Source organism: Rhinatrema bivittatum, chromosome 9 (assembly GCF_901001135.1).
Source record: "Rhinatrema bivittatum chromosome 9, aRhiBiv1.1, whole genome shotgun sequence".
Classification (NCBI taxonomy): domain Eukaryota; kingdom Metazoa; phylum Chordata; class Amphibia; order Gymnophiona; family Rhinatrematidae; genus Rhinatrema; species Rhinatrema bivittatum.
Genome location: NC_042623.1, coordinates 124,304,802 through 124,330,182, shown reverse-complemented (window position 1 = coordinate 124,330,182; position 25,381 = coordinate 124,304,802). Strand labels below are relative to the sequence as shown.

Below are 25,381 nucleotides of genomic sequence, written 5' to 3'. Positions count from 1 at the left end.
CAAGACACCCCCATTCATAAAGCAAAAGGCTCTGCTACAAACATTTTGCACCATTGTTGCAAGATATTGGACATGCATGTCAGTGGCGGCTCCAGACAGAAAAGCATTCTAAGTAACCAAAAAAAGCAAAACCCTGGCCAGTTTCAGCCTTCTAGTAAAATTACCACTAAAATTATTCAAGACCATAAATAAAAATTCTTCTAGATAGGAGTGGGACAAATTCCAATAGAAAACCTCCACTTCAAATTCTACAATACCCTGTGTTCACAGAAACTCCTCCAAAAAAGGATGCAGAGCAGAACAAGGACACTTCCCTTTACCGCTCACCATAAAAACTTAATATTCAAGTTCTGATGTTGCTTCAGTAACAGCAATATAGACTCTGTCCATTACCAGGAACATTTTATAATTGGGATGTGAATCGTTTTTTGACGATTTAAAACAATCGTCAGATATATTTTAAATCGTCAAAAATCGTTAGAGCCGCGATACAATAGCAATTCCCCCGATTTATCGTCAAAAAATCGTAAATCGGGGAAGGGGGAGGGTGGGAAAACCGGCACACCAAAACAACCCTAAAACCCACCCCGACCCTTTAAAACAAATCCCCCACCCTCCCGAACCCCAAAATGTTTTAAATTACCTGGGGTCCAGTGGGGGGTCCCGGCGCAATCTCCCGCTCTCGGGCCACGGCTGCGTTAATAGAAATGGCGCCGGTGGCCCTTTGCCCTACCATATGACAGGGCAAAGGTAGCGCCGGCGCCATTTTGGTTCCTGTCACCCGACGTCATGAGTGCAGGAGATCGCTCCTGGACCCCCGCTGGACCCCCAGGGACTTTTGGCCAGCTTGGGGGGGCCCCCTGACCCCCACAAGACTTGCCAAAAGTCCAGCAGGGGTCCGGGAGCGACCTCCTGCACTCGCGCCGTATTGCCAATATTCAAAATGGCGCCGGTGCTACTTTTGCCCTCACATACGGGTCGTATGACATAGTGAGGGCAAAGGTAGCGCCGGCGCCATTTTGAATATTGGCAATACGGGTCGTATGACATAGTGAGGGCAATACGGGTCGTATGACATAGTGAGGGCAAAGGTAGCGCCGGCGCCATTTTGAATATTGGCAATACGGCGCGAGTGCAGGAGGTCGCTCCCGGACCCCCGCTGGACTTTTGGCAAGTCTTGTGTGGGTCAGGAGCCCCCCCCCCCCAAGCTGGCCAAAAGTCCCTGGGGGTCCAGCGGGGGTCCGGGAGCGATCTCCTGCACTCGTGACGTCGGGTGACAGGAACCAAAATGGCGCCAGCGCTACCTTTGCCCTGTCATATGGTAAGGGCAAAGGGCCACGGCGCCATTTCTATTAACGCAGCCGTGGCCCGAGAGCTGGAGATCGCGGGAGATCGCGCCGGGACCCCCCCCCCCCCCCCCACTGGACCCCAGGTTATTTAAAACATTTTGGGGGTTTCGGGAGAGTGGCGGATTTGTTTTAAAGGGTCGGGGTGGGTTTTAAGGTTGTTTTGGTGTGCCGGTTTTCCCGCCCTCCCCCGATTTACGATTTTTTACAATTTAAAAAAACAAAACATGACTATCAGATTTCCCTCCCCCCCCCCCCCCCCAGCCAAAATCGATTGTTAAGACGATCGATCACACGATTCACATCCCTATTTTATAATAGAAAATCCTGCAAAAAATGTACTTGGAGCCTATAGAAAACCTGCCATACCAAAATACACTAACTGCTAGACTCAATAAGAAACCTATCTATGAAAAGGCAACACTATGAATATTACACAAAAATAAGGGGAATGGAACAGCCTCCCCTATGAGGAAAAACTAAAGAGGTTAGGACTTTTCAGCTTGGAGAAAAGATGGCTGAGGGGGGATATGAAAGAGGTGTTTAAAATCATGAGAGGTCTAGAACGGGTAGATGTGAATCGGTTATTTACTCTTTCAGATAATAAAAAGACTAGAGGGCACTCCATGAAGTTAGCATGGGGCACATTTAAAACTAATCGGAGAAAGTTCCTTTTTACTCAACGCACAATTAAACTCTGGAATTTGTTGCCAGAGGATGTGGTTAGTGCAGTTAGTGTAGCTGGGTTTAAAAAAGGATTGGATAAGTTCTTGGAGGAGAAGTCCATTACCTGCTATTAATTAAGTTGACTTATAAAATAGCCACTGCTATTACTAGCAACAGTAGCATGGAATAGACTTAGTTTTTGGGTACTTGCCAGGTTCTTATGGCCTGGATTGGCCACTGTTGGAAACAGGATGCTGGGCTTGATGGACCCTTGGTCTGACCCAGTATGGCATGTTCTTATGTTCTTACACCAGATCCTAAAACACCAATGCACCTCATATTAGGAAAGCAGAACAAATCCTTATTTAGAAATTACATGCTAGCAGAATACCTCACCTAATTCAATCAGGCAGAGCACAGACAAATGCTCTTCAAATATAGAATACAGAGTATAAATACAAAAATGCAGATAAAAACTGCAAGAAGACAGACTCCGTATGCATTGCAACCATGGAAAACCAGAAACATCACCTTTCCTCATAAATATCAAATAGAATCAAATATCAATAATAGTAAAACTATACTAATAAAAAATATTTCAAAACGATTTACACATACAGCATCCAATAATTTAAAACTTATTTTATTGTTGATTGGGAAATTTAAAAATTGAAATATTTCATAACATCAACACATCAAATAATATCCAACAGTAAAACTAAAAAGGATTTTAAAATTCTCCACTCACTATACCTGAAACCTTTTGATTTCCAGACACCCTGAAATTGCTGTGAATTACTAGGGTTGGGGAGACGGTGCACAAACCTTTTCTTCTCATATACACATATGTGCACATTCATTCTTACTCAAAAACACATGCGCTCTCTTTTGCTCTCTCATACACACATGCTTACATACATAATTCTGTCATACACATATGGTGTATCTCACATACACACACTCCATCTCTCATACATAGGCTCTCTCTCTTTCACTCTCACTTTCACTCTCCATCTCTCATGCTTACATGCTCACACATATATGCTCCCTCTTATACACACATGCTTTTACACACATACATGCTCCTTCTTTCATACACGCACATACATACAAGCTCCCTCTCTAATTCACACACCTTCTCTCACTCAGGCTACTCCCTCTTTGAGCTGGATTTTGCACAAGGAGAGGGGTCCAACTGATGTCTTCTCTCTCAGACTGCCAGTGAGATGGGTGAGCCAGTGGCCCTGCTTCCTCTTGTATTCCTCGGCTGCTGGCAGGATCAAGTGAACTGGTGACTTCCTGTAGTTTTGACCGCTGGCAAGATGGGGTGCGTCGGCCGTGTAGCCTTCATTTCTTGGCTGCTGGTGGGATGCGGTGAGCTGGAGGCCTCCTATAGTCTTCAGTCACCAGCAAGATGGAATGCACCAATGGTCATCTTCAGCTATCAGTGGGATGAGGTTTGCCAGCAGCCTGTTGGGTCTTCTTTTGCAGCCACTGTGGAATGGCGACTGTCAGGCCTCTTCTTGGCACAGGTTTTAACAGACTCCCTGTTATGGTCTACTCTGGAGGAACCCTAGGGATCCATGGACCAGAAGTTGGGGACAGTTATGCTAGATCATTCATATCTCAAGTGTTTTAAGAACAGGGTTCAATAGTCAACCCCAGTCAAGTGATGGTGAACCAATCAAAACTCCAGCTTGAAACAGTATGATTAAGAGAAATGGTCAGTTCATAAAAGATGTAGTAAAAATATTGGCTAATCTATATCTGAGTCCAAAAGGAATGACAGTGTTTAAAAGATAAATCCATCTTTGTTTACAATGCAGTAGGTAATTACTTGCCAAAGGCTTGTCAAGTACTGTAAATTACAGGTCTTCAAACTTATGTTGTAGAGCTGGTACGGTGGTCCACTAATAGTACTTCTGTTCTTCTTGTGTGATACAGCTCTGATGTTCAAAATTTGTATTTGTAGTATCCTTGAGGTCAAGATCAAATGCTTGCTGTATGCAGATCTGGTCATTTTATCTTCTACCCCAGAAGTCTACAAATGAATCTGAAATCTGCCTGAATCCTACTGCAAATCACAGAGCCTACAAATACATCTGGGAAAAACAAAAATTGACTTCATCCAGAAAAAAAAACAAAAAAAATCTCTAACACAAATTCAAATTCTTCCTAAAGGAAAAAAAAGAAAGCAGAGCATACCTAAGACTTAGTTTGAGACTATACTATAAGAAAAAGCTATAAGAGCAGTATAAAACCATGGGACAAAAAAACCCATCGTCCTCTTCTTCCCCCCCCCCCCCCCCCCCCCCAGTAAAACAATAAAAATTATTCAATAGCTTCATTCAAGCAATCCTCTTATATAGGAGTGAGGTCTGGGCCCTATTATTAACCCCAAATTATACAGAATGGGACAGGACCACTATAGAAATCCTACACCTCCAGTTCTACAAACACTTTGTCTACAGAAATACCCCTAATAATGGATGCAGAGCAGAAATAGGACACTTCCACTTATTGCTTACCATGCAAAAATGAATAATCATTTTTGTTGTCATCTTAGTAACAGCAACACAAACTTCTTCATTACCAGGCACTCTGTGAAGTAACCATCAAACACAAACAGGGATATATGGGGGAATAACTGTTCATAGGTACATACTCGCTAGCAAGCCAAATACAGCTTTGCTCTGTGTATAAACAACTGACAACTTGCCTGACACTGGCCATGTTTCGACACCTTGCGTCTATGACAGGGGCTGGAGGACTACATAAAATAGAGAAACAGTCATAGAAAACCCAAGAAAAATCTATCTGCTGCAAATCCTAATACTTACTGTTGTTTCTTGAACAATTGGGCAAATTGGTAGTTTGGAATATTGTAGAGATGTGAATCGTGTGATCAATCGTCTTAATGATTGATTTCGGCTGGGAGGGGGAGGGAATCGGATTGTCGCCGTTTGGGTTTTTTAAATATCGTGAAAATCGAAAACCGGCACACTAAAACATCCCTAAAACCCACCCTGACCCTTTAAAATAAATCCCCCACCCTCATGAACCCCCCCCAAAATGCCTTAAATTACCTGGGGTCCAGTGGGGGGGAGGGCGGGAAAACCGGCACCCTAAAACCCACCCCGACCCTTTAAAATAAATCCCCCACCCTCCCGAACCCCCCCAAAATGCTTTAAATTACCTGGGGTCCAGAGGAAGGGTCCCGCTGTGATCTTCCACTCTCGGACCTCTGGTGCTTGTAGAAATGGCGCCGGCGCTACCTTTGGTTTTTCCGTACGGAAAAATGATTCGTGGCAGGAGATCGCTCCCGGACCCCCGCTGGACCCCCAGGGACTTTTGGCAAGTCTTGTGGGGGTCAGGAAGCCCCCCAAGCTGGCCAAAAGTCCCTGGGGGTCCAGCGGGGGTCCGGGAACGACTTCCTGCATGCGAACCATTTTTCCGTACGGAAAAACCAAAGGTAGCGCCGGCGCCATTTCTACAAGCACCGGAGGTCCGAGAGTGGAAGATCACAGCGGGACCCTTCCTCTGGACCCCAGGTAATTTAAGGCATTTTGGGGGGGTTCGGGAGGGTGGGGGATTTATTTTAAAGGGTCGGGGTGGGTTTTAGGGTTTTTTTTTAGTGTGCCGGTTTTTTCGCCCTCCCCCTTCCCCCGATTTACGATTTTTTGACGATAAATCGGGGGAATTGTTATTGTATCGCGGCTCTAACGATTTTTGACGATTTAAAATATATCGGACGATATTTTAAATCGTCAAAAAACGATTCACATCCCTAGAATATTGGAAGGAGCATATCAGATGGAAGATTTGTGAATAAGTAACAAGAGAAGTGTGATTTTCAGGTCTAATAGAACTGCTGCATATAGAAACATAGAAATGACGGCAGAAGAAGACCAAACTGTCCATCCAGTCTGCCCAGCAAGCTTTCACACTTTTTTTCTTTTCATACTTTTCTGTTACTCTTGCCCCTTTAAATAATTTTTTTGGTTCTATTTCCCTTCCACCCCACCCCCCGCCCTGCCATTGTAGATAGCAGTGCTAGAGCTGCATCTAAGTGAAGTATCCAGCTAATTGGTTTGGGGTAGTAAACGCCGTAATAAACAAGCTACTCCCACGCTTGTTTACCCAGCCTGTGCAATTCAGTCCTTGTTGGTTGTTTGAGTATAAATCCTCTTATCTTCATTCCCCCTGCCAGTGGAGCAGTGAGCTGCGCTGGATATGTATTCTAAGTGAAGTATCAGGCTTGATTTGGGGTAGTACTCAGACTATGTAATTCAGTCCTTGTTGGTAGATGTCCGAATATAAAACATCTTTTCTTCATTCCCCCTGCCGTTGAAGCATAGAGCTATGCTGGATATGCATTGAAAGTGAAGTATCAGGCATTTTTGGTTTGGGGTAGTAAACACCGTAACAAGCAAGCTATTTCCCTGCTTTTATGTGGATGCAAATCCTTTTTTCCACATTTCCTCTTGCCGTTGAAGCATAGAGCAATGTTGGAGTCATATTAACCGTGTGTATGTTTATTGAATACTGATATTCATCTCCAGGTAGTAGCCGTCATTCCCGCAAGCCACCCACATGCCTCTTCTCTTCATTCACTTCCTCTAGACTTTATGGATCCACAGTATTTATCCCATGCCCCTTTGAAATCCTTCACAGTTTTGGTCTTCACTTCCTCCGGAAGGGCATTCCAGGCATCCACCACCCTCTCCATGAAGAGATACTTCCTGACATTGGTTCTGAGTCTTCCTCCTTGGAGTTTTAAATCGTGACCCCAGGTTCTGCTGATTTTTTTTGCAATGGAAAAGGTTTGTCGTCTTTGGATCATTAAAACCTTTCAAGTATCTGAAAGTCTGTATCATATCACCCCTGCTCCTCCTTTCCTCCAGGGTGTACATATTTAGATTCTTCAATCTCTCCTCATAAGTCATTTGATGAAGACCCTCCACCTTTTTGGTCGCATTTTTCTAGGTTCCATCAGGACTACTTTATACAAATATTAATATGAATATATTTCACATTAGGTACTTAAAGGAATGGTGGAATAAGCGATCTATAAACTAAGATTTTATTTGTATAAAAGATAAAATTCTTTTAAAATATTTTCTCGGTTGTTTATACACAGAGCAAAGCAGTGGTATTAGGCTTGCTAGCGAGTATGTACCTATAAACGGTCATTCCCCAAGACAAGTAATACTGGACATTAGATTATCGGCTTATACATCCATATTCTTGTTAGAGGGATTTGCACTAGAAGCTCTTGTGTTTTGTTACTCTATGAAGTAACACTAACACAAAACCCTGGAAAAACACATTCAGCACCTATGCTCAAATTGTATGTTCCTGACAGGGCTCAAGTCATAAAATTCTTTTAGAACTGCATTTTCAAAATACCAAGTGGAGGTCTTTATCTATTGGGGGTGCTAAACCTTGGAATAATTTGTCTGATAATATTCATGGGTTAACTGATCTTAAACTGTTTTGAAAGGCTGTAAAAAAAACCAAAGCATTTTATTCACTGAGGCATTTAAAAATTAATTTGAATTTAAATTGTGATGTATGTTATATTTTATTTTTATGTAGTGATGTATTGTATTTTTGAACTTTCTGCAATCTGCTTAGCATGATAGCTATCAATATAGGTGGAATATAAATCAAATAAATATGTAACAAACCTACAGTACCAAACCACCACTAACACCCAGAAGTCTGCTTCAATTTGGCCTCCAAAAAGGTGGCAATGTAAATATTGCAGTGTGCCCTATAATACCAATATACCGCCTATTGTGAAATGCAAATGGATAAAAAGATTGAAAGGACTGCTGCAGATCCTTAAACAGAAAATACACAGTAGAGAATATCTCACCTCGATCATAAATGGAAAAAACAGACCAGAGCCACACCAAATACAGAATAAGTGATTGCAGAATAGAAATAGATGTAGACAAAAACTGAACTGGAATCCCGCGGTGATAAGGAGGGCCCAAGGTGGTATAGTAAAATTGAAAGGAGACAAGGTGCAAAATGTGGAGAAAGATGAAGAAATAGCAGAAACATTAAATACATAAGTTTGGTATTCAATAAAGAAGACAATGGAGGAGGACTGATGCTGGTTGACAAGAGCATGATTGGGAGAGGGGTAGCCGAAACCCCATTTACAGATGAGAACATATGGGAAGAGCTAGGATAACTGAAAGTGGACAAGGCCATGAGGCCAGATTGGGTACATCCCAGGATACTAAAGAAGTTCACAGATGTACTGGAGAGTCCACTGAAAGACCTGTTCCAGGGCAGATTGGTCTATCTGGGGATCGGGCATCCCCCGGTGGGCCGGTCGCTCTGGTCATGTGGTCTGTCGAGCACGTCTGCGACAGAGCTGTGCTCTGCAGACCACGGAGTATCTTCTGGGCCAGTTTTGGGGGGAAATCCCCTGGCCAATCTTTACCTGAAATCCACCCCTGACCTGTTTAATAGATCCTTGGAAACTGGAGTGATGCTGCAAGATTGGAGAAAAGCAGTTGTTCAGCTTCAGTGGTAGCAGAGAGGAGACTGGAAACTACAAGCTTTATCTCACTGGTGGTAAAATTATGGAGACTCTGCTGAAAGAAACGACAGTGAACTGTCTACAGTCTGGTGGATTGCTGGACTCAAAATAGCATGGTCTCACCAATGGAAGGTCCTGTCAGACTAATCAGATTTTTTTTATTATTATTATTGGGTGACTAGGATGAGCACTCTCTGTGATTTACTTGGATTTCAGCAAAGCTTTTGATATGATCCCACACAGGAGGCTGATGAATAAAATGAGAAGCCTAGGAGTGAGTGAAAAGGTAGTTGAGTGCAATACAAATTGGATGACTGACAAAAGACAGTGTGTAATGGTAAATAGAAACCTACTCTGAAGAGAGAACAGTGTTAAGTGGAGTGCCTCACGGATCATTTTTGGGACTGGATCTGTTCATTATCTTTTAGAGTAACATTGCAAAGGGGTTAGAAGGAAAAGCTTGTCTTTTTTCAGATGATAGTAAATTCTGCAACTAAATAGACATTCCTGAAGGAGTAGAGAAAATTAAAGTGATTTAAGAAAACAATTTGGTAGCTAGGATGCTGGGCTGAATAGAGAGAAGAACCACCAGCTGGAAAAAGGAGGTGATGATGTCCTTGGTGAGGCCTCACCTGGAGTACTGTGTTTAATTCTGGAGATCGTATCTCAAAAAGGATAGAGACTAGATGGAAGCGGTCCAGATGAAGGAGACCAAAATGATGCTTGGTCTATATCAGAAGACCTATGATAAAAGACTGAAAGGTCTAACTATGGGAGAGGAGGAGATGCAGGAAAGATATGATACAGCCTTCAGAAACCTGAAAGATTTTAATGATGTTCAAACATCAAATCTTTTCTGCTGGAAAGGAAACTGTGCAACTAGGGGTCATGATATGAAACTCCAGGGGGAAGACTCAAAGCCAACATCAGAAAATATTTCTTCAGAGAGGTTGGTAGATGCCTGAAATACCCTCCTGGAAGAGGTGGTAAAATGAGAACAGTAATGGAATTCAAAGGGCATGGCTCTGTCAGTGCTTATGCCATCAATGTGTCCCAGAAGAGAAAATACAGATTTTGAAATTTCATGCTAACTGCAGAGTACCATATCAATAAAATGATTAGCTTAGCTCACAATGGGAGGCTAAGGAATTTGAAGGGGGCGGGAGCTGGAACTGTTTGTTTTGTGATATTTTCAATGATTTTGTTTAATATATGTGAATTTTGTTTTTTAAATTGTGGCCTTTGTACATTACTTTGGGTGATTAATTTTTAACTGTAAAGTAATTCAGAAATGATATTAAAATAAGTAAAAATACACTGTGGATCCCTAGAGGCTAGAGCAGGGGTGGGCAAACTACAACCTGCAGGCCAAACCTGGCCCGACAGGTTTTTCCGGTTCTCAGTTTGCCCCATTATCTCTGGCCCACTGGCATCTTGCAACAATATCGTCAATGGCCTGACATTGCAGGCCTTTGTTGATGTCAGTCTGGGTGTCAACGGTCAGTGATGGTGATCTACTCAGAGGCATAGAAGTAGAGCATAGGTAGGAGAGCAGTGTGGCCTTAGCATTGGCTAATTAAAATGGGAACAATATGGTCAGTGGGGCAGGAAGCGAAGGAACATTGTGGCACTGCTGGAATAGGTGCATACTGATAGTTGACATAGGAAGGACCTTGCAGCCAGTGGCAGACCTTATCCCACCAGTGTGGCTAAAAAACAGAGAGCGAGACGTCTATGCACCTGCCAGTGAACCTTATCCCACTGGGGGCCAAAAAAATAGAGAGAGGGCTGTGTGGTGGTGACACGAGCAGAATAGGATTGAGAGAGCCTCCAAAGCTGCAGACAAAAAAACAAATAGGAGGGGAGCCAGCCTGGGTGTGTGAGTGTGAATAAATGGGAGTCTACCTGGGTAGATATGTGTTAATAAATGGCAGCCTGCCTTGGGTAGATGTGTGTGTGGGTGGGTGAATAAATGGGAGTCTACCTGGGTAGATATGTGTGAATAAATGGCAGCCTGCCTTGGGTAGATGTGTGTGTGGGTGGGTGAATAAATGGCAGCCTGCCTTGGGTAGATGTGTGTGTGGGTGGGTGAATAAATGGCAGCCTGCCTTGGGTAGATGTGTGTGTGGGTGGGTGAATAAATGGCAGCCTGCCTTGGGTAGATGTGTGTGTGGGTGGGTGAATAAAAATGGCAGCTTGCCTTGGGTAGATGTGTGTGTGGGTGGGTGAATAAATGGCAGCCTGCCTTGGGTAGATGTGGGTGTGTGGGTGTGTGTGCGTGAATAAATGGCAGCCTGCCTTGGGTAGGTGTGTGTATGAATAAATGGCAGCCTGACTTGGGTAAGAACATAAGAAATTGCCATGATGGGTCAGACCAAGGGTCCATCAAGTCCAGCATCCTGTTTCAAACAGAGGCCAAAACCAGGCCACAAGAACCTGGCAATTACCTAAACACTAAGAAAAACCCATGCTACTGATACAATTAATAGCAGTGGCTATTCCCTAAGTATTATTGATTAATAGCCATTAATGGACTTCTCCTCCAAGAACTTATCCAAACCTTTTTTGAACCCAGCTACACTAACTGCACTAACCACCTCCTCTGGCAACAAATTCCAGAGCTTTATTGTGCGTTGAGTGAAAAAAGAATTTTCTCCGATTAGTCTTAAATGTGTTACTTGCTAACTTCATGGAATGCCCCCTAGTCCTCCTATTATTCGAAAGTGTAAATAACCGAGTCACATCTACTCGTTCAAGACCTCTCATGATCTTAAAGACCTCTATCATATCCCCCCTCAGCCGTCTCTTCTCCAAGCTGAACAGCCCTAACCTCTTCAGCCTTTCCTCATAGGGGAGCTGTTCCATCCCCTTTATCATTTTGGTTGCCCTTCTCTGTACCTTCTCCATCGCAACTATATCTTTTTTGAGATGCGGCGACCAGAATTGTACACAGTATTCAAGGTGCAGTCTCGCCATGGAGCGATACAGAGGCATTATGACATTTTCCGTTCTATTAACCATTCCCTTCCTAATAATTCCTAACATTCTATTTGCTTTTTTGACTGCTGCAGCACACTGAGCCGACAATTTTAAAGTATTATCCACTAGGATGCCTAGATCTTTTTCCTGGGTGGTAGCTCCTAATATGGAACATAAGAACATAAGAAAATGCCATACTGGGTCAGACCAAGGGTCCATCAAGCCCAGCATCCTGTTTCCAACAGTGGCCAATCCAGGCCATAAGAACCTGGCAAGTACCCAAAAACTAAGTCTATTCCATGTAACCATTGCTAATGGCAGTGGCTATTCTCTAAGTGAACTTAATAGCAGGTAATGGACTTCTCCTCCAAGAACTTATCCAATCCTTTTTTAAACACAGCTATACTAACTGCACGAACCACATTCTCTGGCAACAAATTCCAGAGTTTAATTGTGCGTTGAGTAAAAAAGAACTTTCTCCAATTAGTTTTAAATGTGCCCCATGCTAACTTCATGGAGTGTCCCCTAGTCTTTCTACTATCCGAAAGAGTAAATAACCGATTCACATCTACCCGTTCTAGACCTCTCATGATTTTAAACACCTCTATCATATCCCCCCTCAGTCGTCTCTTTTCCAAGCTGAAAAGTCCTAACCTCTTTAGTCTTTCCTCATAGGGGAGTTTTTCCATTCCCCTTATCATTTTGGTAGCCCTTCTCTGTACCTTCTCCATCGCAATTATATCTTTTTTGAGATGCGGCGACCAGAATTGTACACAGTATTCAAGGTGCGGTCTCACCATGGAGCGATACAGAGGCATTATGACATTTTCCGTTTTATTCATCATTCCTTTTCTAATAATTCCCAACATTCTGTTTGCTTTTTTGACACTGAACCAACAATTTCAATGTGTTATCCACTATGACACCTAGATCTCTTTCTTGGGTTGTAGCACCTAATATGGAACCCAACATCGTGTAATTATAGCATGGGTTATTTTTCCCTATATGCATCACCTTGCACTTATCCACATTAAATTTCATCTGCCATTTGGATGCCCAGTTTTCCAGTCTCACAAGGTCTTCCTGCAATTTATCACAATCTGCTTGTGATTTAACTACTCTGAACAATTTTGTGTCATCTGCAAATTTGATTATCTCACTCGTATTTCTTTCCAGATCATTTATAAATATATTGAACAGTAAGGGTCCCAATACAGATCCCTGAGGCACTCCACTGTCCACTCCCTTCCACTGAGAAAATTGCCCATTTAATCCTACTCTCTGTTTCCTGTCTTTTAGCCAGTTTGCAATCCACGAAAGGACATCGCCACCTATCCCATGACTTTTTACTTTTCCTAGAAGCCTCTCATGAGGAACTTTGTCAAACGCCTTCTGAAAATCCAAGTATACTATATCTACCGGTTCACCTTTATCCACATGTTTATTAACTCCTTCAAAAAAGTGAAGCAGATTTGTGAAGCAAGACTTGCCCTGGGTAAAGCCATGCTGACTTTGTTCCATTAAACCATGTCTTTCTATATGTTCTGTGATTTTGATGTTTAGAACACTTTCCACTATTTTTCCTAGCACTGAAGTCAGGCTAACCGGTCTGTAGTTTCCCGGATCGCCCCTGGAGCCCTTTTTAAATATTGGGGTTACATTTGCTATCCTCCAGTCTTCAGGTACAATGGATGATTTTAATGATAAGTTACAAATTTTACTAATAGGTCTGAAATTTCATTTTTTAGTTCCTTCAGAACTCTGGGGTGTATACCATCCGGTCCAGGTGATTTACTACTCTTCAGTTTGTCAATCAGGCCTACCACATCTTCTAGGTTCACCGTGATTTGATTCAGTCCATCTGAATCATTACCCATGAAAACCTTCTCCATTACGGGTACCTCCCCAACATCCTCCTCAGTAAACACCGAAGCAAAGAAATCATTTAATCTTTCCGCGATGGCCTTATCTTCTCTAAGTGCCCCTTTAACCCCTCGATCATCTAACGGTCCAACTGACTCCCTCACAGGCTTTCTGCTTCGGATATATTTAAAAAGGTTTTTACTGTGTTTTTGCCTCTACAGCCAACTTCTTTTCAAATTCTCTCTTAGCCTGTCTTATCAATGTCTTACATTTAACTTGCCAATGTTTATGCTTTATCCTATTTTCTTCTGTTGGATCCTTCTTCCAATTTTTGAATGAAGATCTTTTGGCTAAAATAGCTTCTTTCACCTCCCCTTTTAACCATGCCGGTAATCGTTTTGCCTTCTTTCCACCTTTCTTAATGTGTGGAATACATCTGGACTGTGCTTCTAGAATGGTATTTTTTAACAATGACCACGCCTCTTGGACATTTTTTACTTTTGTAGCTGCTCCTTTCAGTTTTTTTCTAACAATTTTTCTCATTTTATCAAAGTTTCCCTTTTGAAAGTTTAGCACGAGAGCCTTGGATTTGCACACTGTTCCTTTTCCAGTCATTAAATCAAATTTGATCATATTATGATCACTATTGCCAAGCGGCCCCACCACCGTTACCTCTCTCACCAAGTCCTGTGCTCCACTGAGAATTAGATCTAAAATTGCTCCCTCTCTCGTCGGTTCCTGAACCAATTGCTCCATAAAGCTATCATTTATTCCATCCAGGAACGTTATCTCTCTAGCGTGACCCGATGATACATTTACCCAGTCTATATTGGGGTAATTGAAGTCTCCCATTATTACTGCACTACCAATTTGGTTAGCTTCCCTAATTTCTCTTAGCATTTCACTGTCCATCTCACCATCTTGACCAGGTGGACGGTAGTATACCCCTATCACTGTAGTCTTCCCTGATACACAAGGGATTTCTACCCATAAAGATTCAATTTTGTATTTAGTCTCATGCAGGATGTTTATCCTGTTGGACTCTATGCCATCCCGGACATAAAGCGCCACCCCTCCTCCCGACTGCTCCTCTCTGTCATTGCGATATAATTTGTACCCCGGTATAGCACTGTCCCATTGGTTATCCTCTTTCCACCATGTCTCTGAGATGCCAATTAAGTCTATGTCATCATTTACTGCTATACATTCTAATTCTCCCATCTTACTTCTTAGACTTCTGGCATTAGCATACAAACATTTCAAAGTTTGTTTTTTGTTTGTATTTTTATTCTGTTTTTTAATTGATAGGGATAAGTTAGAATTTTTTAGCTCAGGTGAGTTTTTAGTTACAGGCACTTGGACTACTTTTCTAATTATTGGAACCTCACTGTCGGGATGCCCTAATTCTAATGCATCATTAGTATCCTTTAAAGATACATCTCTCCGAACCATGCGCTGCTGAGCGACTGTCGGCTTTCCCCTTTGTTCTAGTTTAAAAGCTGCTCTATCTCCTTTTTAAAGGTTTGCGCCATAGTGTAACTACAGCAAGAGTTATTTTTCCCTATATGCAACACCTTGCACTTGTCCACATTAAATTTAATCTGCCATTTGGATGCCTAATCTTCCAGTCTTGCAAGGTCCTCCTGTAATGTATCACAGTCTGCTTGTGATTTAACTACTCTGAATAATTTTGTATCATCCGCAAATTTGATAACCTCACTCGTCATATTCCTTTCCAGATCATTTATATATATATTGAAAAGCACTGGTCCAAGTACAGATCCCTGAGGCACTCCACTGTTTACCCTTTTCCACTGAGAAAATTGACCATTTAATCCTACTCTGTTTCCTGTCTTTTAACCACTTTGTAATCCACGAAAGGACACCGCCTCCTATCCCATGACTTTTTAGTTTTCGTAGAAGCCTCTCATGAGGGACTTTGTCAAACGCCTTCTGAAAATCCAAATACACTACATCTACTGGTTCACCTTTATCCACATGTTTATTAACCCCTTCAAAAAAATGAAGCAGATTTGTTAGGCAAGACTTCCCTTGGGTAAATCCATGTTGACTGTGTCCCATTAAATCATGTCTGTCTATATGCTCTACGATTTTGATCTTGAGAATAGTTTCCACTATTTTTCCTGGCACTGAAGTCAGGCTCACTGGTCTATAGTTACCCGGATTGCCCCTGGAGCCTTTTTTAAATATTGGGGTTACATTGGCCACCCTCCAGTCAATGGATGATTTTAATGATAGGTTACAAATTTTAACAAATAGATCAGAAATTTCATTTTTTAGTTCCTTCAGAATCCTAGGATGCATACCATCCGGTCCAGGTGATTTGCTACTCTTTAGTTTGTCAATCTGGCCTACTACATCTTCCAGGTTCACAGTGATTTCGTTCAGTTCGTCTGAGTCATCACCCCTGAAAACCATCTCTGGAACTGGTATCTCCCCAACATCCTCATTAGTAAACATGGAGGCAAAGAATTAATTTACTCTTTCTGCAATGGCCTTATCTTCCCTAAGAGCCCCTTTAACCCCTCTGTCATCTAATGGTCCAACCGACTCCCTCACAGGTTTCTTGCTTTGGATATATTTTAAAAAGTTTTTATTATGAGTTTTTGCCTCTATGGCCAACTTCATTTTAAATTCTCTCTTCGCCTGTCTTATCAATGTTTTACACTTACCTTGACAATGCTTATGTTTTATCCTATTTTCTTCAGATGGATCCTTCTTCCAATTTTTGAAGGATGTTTTTTGGCTAAAATAGCCTCTTTCACCTCACCTTTTAACCATGACGGTAATCAATTTGCCTTCCTTCCTTCCTTCCTGTTTGTGGGTGAATAAATGGCAGCCTGCCTTGGGTAGATGTGTGGGTGGGTGGGTGAATAAATGGGAGCCTGCCTTGGGTAGGTGTGTGTTTGTGTGTGTGTGTGTGAATAAATGGCAGCCTGCCTTGGGGGTGTGTGTGTGGGGGGGGGGTGAATAAATGGCAGCCTGCCTTGGGTAGGGGTGTGTGTGTGTGTGTGTGTATAAATGGCAGCCTGCCTTGGGTGGGTGTGTGTGTGTGTGTGTGTGAGTGTGTGAATAAATGGCAGCCTGCCTTGGGTATGGGTGTGTGTGTGTGAATAAATGACAGCCTGCCTTGGGTGTGTGTGTGTGTGTGTGAATAAATGGCAGCCTGCCTTGGATATATGGGGGTGTGTGTGTGTGTGTGAATAAATGGCAGCCTGCCTTGGATATATATATGTGTGTGTGTGAATAAATGGCAGTCTGCCTTGGGGGGGGGGTGTGGGGGTGTGTGTGTGTGAATAAATGGCAGTCTGCCTTGGGGGTGTGTGTGTGTGTGTGTGTGAGAGAATGAATTGAGAGGGAGGGGTGTATGTATGAGAGAATGGGTGCCTGCATGGGGAAGCTGTGTGAATGTGAGACATTGAATCGTACACTACCCTGGGGGTGGGTTGGGAGGATAAGAATGGAATATGAGTCTTCCAGGGGGTCTCTGTGTGTGAATGAATATGAGCTTACCTGGTGGGCTGTGTGTTTTTGAGGCAACCAGTGAGGGAGCCAATGACGGTGAGTACATGTGTGTGTATATGGGTGAATGAGAGAGAGCATATATGTGTGTATATAGGTGAGATAGAGAGCAAGCACTGTTTGTATGGATGAGAGAGTATGTGATTATGGATTGGTGAGAAAATATGTGAATGCAGATGAGGGAGAGCACATGTGTGCAACAATCCTATTCCTTGCTTCCTGCTAATCTATGACAATCTCAGAACATCTGGAAATCAAAATGTCCCAGGTATGGAGAGTGGGAAATTCAAATAAATAAATAAAATCATAAATCAATAAAATCCTTACTAGTTTTAATTATTGGGTATTGTTTGATGTCTGTTTTGAAATATTTAATGGGTATTTGGAACATTTTTATGAGGGTTGGTTTTTTTTGTTTAAAGATGTTTATTTGAATAACAAATATACAAATACCAACAATAGAATGTGTATCAATACAAATATAGAGTATATTCACAAAAACATTTGCAACCAATTTTCTGCATCCCAGTTTCCCTCCCACTCCCCTATTTTCCCCCTAGCTCTATGACAATTATTTCATAAAGATACCATGATAAGATAAGATTGCCTGTTGGATATAATAAAGCTTATTACTCTAATCTCTCTGTGTTTGCAGTATATTACCTCCACCTTGAACTGTGTTTATACCTGAATAATGATCCAGAAAGGAACCCCAAATATCTGTTCTCTTTTTGTTTTCTTGCGGATACCTGCTTGGCTGTAAGGGCTTCAAACCCTGCTAATTTAAACATTTTATTTAACCAGTGATGGGATTGTGGAGCTTTATTAGAGAGCCACACTGAGAGAATTGTTTCGCCAGTACAGCCGCTAGCTCCATAAACCTATGTGGTGCTTTGGGTGACTTCTGCTGCGAGTCGGGGAGCAATCCAAACAACCAGAAACGTGGGTTGTCAGATATCGGTATGTCAAACAATCTTGAACAAAGAGCATAGATTCCTTGCTACAGAGCATGTACCTTGGGGCAAAACCAAAACTATGCAAGTAGTCACTCATCTCATTATCACATTTCAGACAATGGGGAGATGGGCATATCTTTATTTGGTAAGCCAAGGTCCTCGTATAATAGTATTGCCATATAAATTTAAATTGTATTTCCTGTAAATTCGAATTTTCCAAAATTTTTGGGATTTTTGCAAGTAGTGTTTAACATCAGTAGTAGATATCTCGAGTGCTAGGCTGTTGGCCCACTTGTGTGCAATAACCTCTAACAGGGATTCCGGACGACCATGATCTACAGCCTTTACAAGAAGGGTACATTTGAGTTTTCCCTGAGAAGGGCTGAGGAGGAGGATTTCTAAAAATCCATAATCTGAGAGGGCATGACGTTGGAACCCTACTGTTGTAACATAACGTCTGACTTGTATATAATTAAACAAATCAGAATTTAATAGACCATATTTGTCCTGTAATTCTTGAAATGTGTAAATGTTGCTGTGACAAATTAACCAATTGTCCTATAAATTTTAAGCCTTTCTCCTCCCATCTTCTGAAGGTAGTGCTAGTCAGTCCTGGTGTATAATGGGGGTTACCACATATCGGGAGCATAGGTGTCAGTATACCAGGGGTACCCTTAATGGCCCATAAAAAAATACCAAGCTTTCCTACCAGACTCTAAAACGAGAAAATTCTTAAAAATGACTGGAATAGAACATGGTGGCATTTGAATGAGTGCAGGCAACGCCATCCCTATAAACCATGCTTGTAAATGTATGTGGGATGAGTGAAAAGACGTCCCATTAAACCAGTTCTTAATATGTTGTAACATACACACAAGGTTATATTTTTTAAGATCGGGACACACCAATCCTCCCCTGTTCAACGACTCCTGCAACCATTGGAGAGCAATGCATGCTTTATGCCCCTGCCATAAAAACTGTCGTAACGCAGTCTGTATTTCCAAAAGATCTACTCTGTGCAGCCAAACCGGGAGCATTTGCAGTATGTATAACCATCTAGGCAATTCGTTCATTTTGAACAAATGCAACCGTCCTGTTAATGAAAGGGGTAGGTATGACCATCGCAACAAACGTTCCTTAAGATTTTTCAGCGTGGGACGTATGTTGATGTGATAGATGTTGGCAATGGCAGAGGGAACTAATATACCTAAGTATTTGATGTGTGAATTTGCCCATCGTAAAGGGAAGGTCTCTCCCCAGGCCGTAATCAACTTTCCATACACTGGCATTGCTTCCAACTTATCCCTGTTAATTTTGAGGCCTGAAAAGAACCCAAACTCATTTTGATGATTTAAGACATAAGGAAGAGATGCTACTGGATCTGTCAGGAAAATATGTAAATCGTCGGCAAACGCCACAATTTTGAAGGAGGTATTCTCCACTTCAAGTCCTTTAATGGCTGAATCTGCAGCGATCACACGTAATAAAGGGTCTAGGGACAGTATGTACAGTAAGAGTGACAAAGGGCATCCTTCCCGAACCCCTCGTTGTGGTGTGAAAGAGGAAGTAATAGAACTATTAACCAAAAGGTGAGATGTTGGGTTGTAATAGAGGAGCTTTATATATTGCAAAATATTGCCAGTGAATCCAAATCTACCCAAAACTGAAAAAAGATAGGGCCATGCCACTCTGTCAAAGGCCTTTTCCGAATCAAAACTGACGGCCATGGACTCTATCTGGTGGGATGAGCAATAGGCCATGGCCGTAGTGAGATTCACTATATGAGAGCTAGCTGATCTACCTTTCACAAACCCGACTTGATTATTTGAGATAAGGTGTGAAGGACTGCACTAATTCTGGAGGCCAACACATTAGCCAGCAACTTAAGATCACAGTTTAGTAATGATATTGGGCAATAAGATGCTGCTTGAGACAGATCCTTTCCTGGTTTAGGTAGGACTGTAATGTATGCCTTGTTAAAATCCGGCGGGGAAAAGCCCCAATCTCCAAGCTGCTTTGAAAAAATTCACATAATGGTTCTGAAATGTGGCTTTTTAAAATAATCATATAACCCGTCAGGCCCAGGAGCCTTACCCACCTTACTGTTCTGAATGACCTTATTAAGTTCAGATTGAGTAATTGGTTTATTAAGCATATCTAATTGTAATGGAGTGAGTTTTGGGAGGGATAAATTTCTGAAAAATTGGTTCTCTATTTCACCCTCTATACGATCCTCTGAGTATAGGTGAGCATAAAATAAACGGAAGGTCTCCCCAGTATCCTCTTCCTTAATAGCCCAAGTTCCTTGAGGGGTTTTCAATTTCTCAATATGGGTTTTGCTTCGTCGTGTTCTAACAAGATTTGCTAGTAATTTTCCAGTTTTGTTCCCAAAACGAAAAAAATTATATTCCGCAAAGTGATAGCTCTCCAAGGCCCTTTGCTGTAATTATCCCTGCAATTCCCCCAAAACTGTGTGGTATATACGTGTCGTATCTATATTCCGGTTATGAATCATATGCTGATTAGTTTTTAACTATTTGATGTTCTATTAAACTCTTTTGATTTATTATTTTTATCGGGTATGGTTGCTGTTTTAGTCACTATGTTAACTTTAGATGTAAAATTTCTGTATGGGGATAACCACCATAGAACGGCATTTACTATTGTCAGCAACTTGATGGGTTTACTGAATGGACCATTTGATCTTTATCTGCTGTTATTTATAATACTATGCAATGAAACTAACACCAGAGAAATAGAAACAGAAATGCTTGTCCTCCTGTGCTGTGGAAAATACAAAGATTAGGGATGCACATTTCCCAAAACTGACACAGAAAATGAAACTTTCTCACAAACAGAAGGAAAAACTGTATAATCCTGGGAGAAATAAGAGAAACAGCAGCTATAGCAGCAAATATGTGGTATCCTGCTACCAGGCCAGAAATGAAATCTAACCAGAGATAACATAGACCAGCACCAAAACCTGAGACATGTCCCTAATATTGTACTTTTCATAACCTGTAACTTTAATATTATTTTGTAATTTCTTCCTTTCTTTTGTTCCCCTTTTCATTTTAATCATTCTGTATTACTTTGGCAACACATGTAAAATTATGATGCCAATAAAGTAACCTGAATCTGATGTACTAAAAAGAGAATTTAAAACCTTTACATGTAACAATTTGCTTTTTAACCTGAAATTAAAGGGCTATTCCTACCTTTGTATGTGTTCTTTTCGTATTGCACTGTTCCAAGACTTTGTTTTCTCCTAATTCATTTTCCTAGTTGAGAATCCTCCATTACCCTCATTGTTCTGACTTTTATTTTTCCATAACACTTCTCTTGATCTTCCTTCTATGCACCTCTATCTTTCAGCACTTTATTTCTCTTCCTTCTTTGCATGTCCTCATATCTGACACTTTCTCCTATCTCCAACTTTGCAGTATGGTTCTTTTACTCTTCCAGATTTCCATTTCTCCTTCTCTTTCATGCCCTTTCCAGTCTTCATCTCTTTTTTTTTTAATTTTATTTTTATTAATTTAAACAAATTTTTCAAAGGATTATCACTTTGTACAGAAACATGAGAAACAATCCATCTCCATTTTACAACTTTCACAGTTACAATAAGAATAATAACATTTTCAAATAAATTTGACCCCCAAATATAAGCAGAGGGTGTTACAGCCAGAAACAAATGAGGAGAATTCTTAAGAAAACTTTTACTTAAGAAAAAGCTTAACGGTTAATGACAACTATTCTTCCTTTTCTATGACTCCACATCTGAAGCATCCTGGGCTGGGGGGTTGGGAAGTAATCTTTTCCTATTCTCTATTAATTCTTTCATTTGTTCAGGTACAAAGAAAACATAAGTAACATTGTCTAGCTTTAATATACATCGACAAGGATACCTGAGTACAAAGCTTGCCCCCAACAAGCGGGCGTCCTGTCTCATTGACAGAAACCCCCGCCTTCTCTCCTGGGTGGCCTGTGCCAAATCTGGGAAGACCTGCACTGCTTTACCCATGAATTCTGCTCTCATATTTGAGAAATAATTCCTCATTACTAGACTGAGGTCTTGTGAATAGATAAAAGAAACCAAGAGAGTAGATCTCTCTATTACTTCCGGCATTGAATTCTCTAGAAAAGTTGTTAAGTTAGCAAGATCAAGCTCTGGAGCAGCTTCTTCTCCTCTAGGCCTTACATGAGGCATGAAATACACCTTATTCAAAGCTGGAATATTTTCAGGTGCTATCTTCAAAATTTCCACCATGTATTTCCTCAAAGTTACTCTCGGTTGTTCGCCCATAACCTTTGGGAAATTTATAAATCTAAGGTTTAAATTCCTTGATTTATTTTCAAGCTGTTCCAATTTCCTATTAATGGCGATACGATCTTTCAGCATAGCTGCTTGCATATCCTGGGACTTCTTTACTTGCTCTTCCAACCTCAAAATCTTTTGTTGGTGTTCTAAATATTTTGCATTATATTCATGAGTAAAATCTCCAATTTTCTGGGTCACATTTGTTTGCTGTTGAGCGACTTTGTATAGTGCCATCCCCATTTTGGTTATCAGCTCCCAGAGAGCATCCATGGATACAACCTCCGGTTTAGGGAATAAGGCATTCCCTGCTTCGGGCTCGAACTTAAAGAAATCTTCGCCATTAAAGGCATTCATAGTGGAAACAGAGTCCAAATTCAAGCTTGCCGCCTGCAGCCCTGCCATCCCTTCTCCTGTCTCCTCCAGGCCTGCATTTTCTCTCCCGCTCCCCGCGGTGGTTCCTGCTGCTGTAGCCAGCTCCCCGTTAGGGACTAATATAGCACTCACCGGGCTCGAGGAGTCTCTGGGGACCGGCACTGGAGGTGTCCTGGGGTCTGGAGGGCTCAAGGTGGTTTCTCCAGGGTCAACCATGACTCCTCCTGTGGTTACCTCCGCGGAGCGTGTCACCTCCAATCTTGAATAGTTTGCAGTCAGCTCCGCTATCGTTCGCTGTCCGGGTGGAAGGGATGGCGCTGCAGGATACACGGGAACCCGACCTTTCCTTTTCGGGGGCATATTCGGATATTCTCCGGCAAAGAAGTTGTTGGAAAATGGAGAGCGTCTGAGCGGTGCTGCTACACCGCCGCCATCTTGGCCACACCCCCGAGTCTTCATCTCTTAATTTTATTCTTGCACCTTCCTTTTTTTTTTCTCTTCCATGAGCCTCCATCTCAGTCTGTCTCTCACCCTCACACTCTTCGCACCTCTGAACAGCAATAGTAATAATTTGATGCAGAGACAGTGAGAGATCTGCATGCTCACTCTCACTACACCCACCCCCTTTTCGCTGAGCATATGCTTTCTTTTTAAACCAGAAGCATGCGCTATTTGGGAGAAGGTGAACCACAAAGAAAGGTTTGACAGGGACAGCACATGTGCATCTTTTACTGTCCTACTGTGGCATGTCCCACAACTATTCCACTGCTGTTGACTGAGGAAGAGAGAGCATTATGCAGTGTTGCTAATGTGTGAAGCCCATGGTCTCAGTTTCTGAGCCAAGAGATCTGGCAGAGTCGCCAGAGTCGCCAGAGGTTGGAGCAGGCAGCTAAGAGGTTACCAAGAAAACCTGGACTATCTGCTTACCAATGATAATGACTGGAATTGTAATATGTGGAAATTTCAGCGTATGTGTAGCTCAGTTAGGTTTCATCATAATTACCTGTGCACAATGAATTCATTTTTCCCCCAAACAAATTAGAAAATTCCCAATTAATCCCCAGTGACTCATACAATTGTTCAGTAGGTATTTTGAAATGTAGGAATACAGTAGGTTTTGAAATGTAGGAATACAGTGACATTAATATATATATATATATATTTTTAAATCTTTCTTGAAATAATTTTGCAGCATACACAATTGAAAAGCCAAAGAAATATTTTAAACTGTATTTTCTTTTCATTAAATCCCAAATGCTGGCTTATTTTGTGCTAGAAACGAACTATTAAGACCACCTCCTTTTTAATGTGTGTATCTGTACAAATATATATAAACATGCATTTTTGTTTATGCAAGTATGCTAAAAAATAAAATGAAATATTACAATGGTTCACAAGGCATTCAGCTTGATAGAAAAATGTGTGTACTTGCGTTCTGTAGATACATGTGTATTTATTTAATAAATATATTGTTAGGAGAGCCTAGTTACGTTGTTGCCGTGCTTCTGTTTTTTACTCTGCTGTTAATGGTCATGCATTGGGGTCACGCTTTTTTCACTGTAAGCCCTATTGTCAGACAGTATTTGACTTTGTTATATTCATTTTCTCATGCTGCCAGTCTCTACGCCTTCTAATCTTTGATTTGATTGCACCTTTTATAGTAACATGAGAATATATACATTTTGTTTGATATGGTAGTTTTAATTTCATGTAATGTTCCCAGTGTTCTTTAAATTGCAATTATTCCATACTTTATGCTAATATTTCTTGCTGAAAAATGATATATATCTTAAGTTTATTTTCATCTTGCATATGTAAATATTTATTCACATTTATTCTGTGTAATTTTACTATGTTGTACATTGAAAATAGACTCTGAGAGGTCCATATTGAAAAGCATTTAGCCTGGTAACTCAGAAGTTATCCAGCTAAATAATGATTTGGGCACTTAAACAGCTAAATTCTAGCCAGCTTAATGGGTCATTCTTCAAATTGCGATAGAGCCTTATCGCATGCGTTTCCATAATTACCGCATCGTGCTTTGAATATGTAAATTAAGATGAAGGGAGGAGTTTGGGCAGGGTTAGAAATAATGAGGGGCTAGTAGCACCGAGGGTGATAATGTTTCACACATTATTGCCGACAGTAGCGCCAGAAATAGCTTCTCCTATTTCATTGGTGCTAAGTGGGCGATCGTGATGAATCTAGGCCTAAGTTAGTGGCACTCTGGGAACATAAGGAACATAACTAGGAGAATTTGAGTTAGTCAGCTAAGGCCTGGATTCACCATTCTTTCACAGAATGGTGAATCCTGCGAAAATGGGGGGGGCGGGCCTGCAAAAGCCTGCAGCCTTCGCACCACTGCGAATAGCGACACCATAAAAGGTGTAGTTATTCAGCGTGCTACTGCCGACGATAATGTTAGTAGCATTATCGCCAGCAGCGAAAATACCGCTGACTCCTCCTTTCCCTGCCCTGATTCCTCCCCTCCCCCTAATTTGCATCATATCGCATGCGAAAAGGCTCTTTTCGCATGCGATACGGTTTAGAAAATAACCCCTTAAGTCTGGTTGGGCCAAAGAACTGTCTTAAAGTTAGCCGGCTAAGTTGATAGCCAGCTATATTCAATAGTGCAGCTGTACTATTGAATTTACCTTCAAAGTTAGCCAGATAAGTTTATCTGGCTAAAGGACTGATTCATCAAGGCATTTTCCCATACATACAGAATGGGAGAAATGCCTTAGTGTGAATCAGGCCCTAACTTTGCTATCCAGTC

The 25,381-nt window shown here is 41.5% G+C and overlaps 1 protein-coding gene across 3 annotated transcripts in view; it reads left to right on the top strand.

The window, feature by feature from the left end:
• The window catches only part of TBC1D30 (TBC1 domain family member 30), a 301,699-nt gene that overhangs the window by 261,666 nt on the left and 14,652 nt on the right, over window positions 1-25,381 (top strand). The window lies entirely within an intron of this gene.